The 1,017-nt window shown below is 32.3% G+C and overlaps 1 protein-coding gene across 5 annotated transcripts in view; it reads right to left on the reverse strand.

Annotated features, from left to right (window-relative positions):
- The window catches only part of LOC122084030 (MLO-like protein 4), a 25,771-nt gene that overhangs the window by 14,165 nt on the left and 10,589 nt on the right, over window positions 1-1,017 (reverse strand). The window lies entirely within an intron of this gene.

Below are 1,017 nucleotides of genomic sequence, written 5' to 3' on the forward strand. Positions count from 1 at the left end.
TGTTTTAATTCTAAATTCTTAATTACTTCTTTGACAGGAGTAGAAATATAGTGGATGACTTTAGGGCTTAGGCACTCATTATGGCATCATAGAGGTAAGTATAATAAATACTTGTATATTTTATGTCTTCTTTTCTTTATATTTATAATTTTGTTTCATAATTATGTATTTATATTATATGTTAATATGTTATGATGATATGTTATTGATGATTGATGATTGATGAAGATGAACTTAGTTTATTCACTTTATTGATTTGTTTTCTTAATGAATATCTTACATTGGTATGAATATAAACCTTTAATATTTATTTAGCATATGAGTAACAGGATTCAACTAGGATTTGAGCCAAATAGATTGGTTTTATAAAAAAAAATTACACAAGAACGCTTTAGTTAATAAGGTGACGCTTTATGCCCACCTTATTGCTAAGGTGCTCCGAAAGACCCTTAAATGCCTCCGTCGCCTTACTGCCTTAAAACTATGCTCCATGGACATAGAGAAGAGAAATGATATCTCCACTCGGACCAAGACATAACTTTGTGGGGATAAGCTAAAACAAAAACTATTTCGAAAATGAGTCAATGATGACCTTCCATAGATTCGCCTATATAAGCCGTGGCTAAAGTTGCAAAAATAAGAGCTTGAATACCACTTGTAAATAGTCCAAGGAGCTCAACTGGTTGCAATAATGGTTAGTAGGGTGGTTTTTGGTCGTTAGGAATGAGCATTACTTGCTTCTTTCATCTTTTTTGTGAAATTCTGATAACTGTTCTACAATCTTCTGATCATTTTTCAAAGACTTAAAATTGTAAGTAATGATGGACAGCTTCTCCTAGTGTCAACAGTGAAATTAATCCAGAAATCAAAGGTCCGTCATAAGCATAAGAAAATCTAGAGTTGTAACTATGAAGTAAATAATTTAATTACCAGCACTAGCTAAACTGACAGTTCTACTAAAATGCATGATCCTTAAATCCTTAAATACAGGGAGATTTTTTTTTGGGGGGGGGGGGG

The sequence above is a fragment of the Macadamia integrifolia genome, chromosome 7 (genome assembly GCF_013358625.1).
Source record: "Macadamia integrifolia cultivar HAES 741 chromosome 7, SCU_Mint_v3, whole genome shotgun sequence".
NCBI lineage: Eukaryota > Viridiplantae > Streptophyta > Magnoliopsida > Proteales > Proteaceae > Macadamia > Macadamia integrifolia.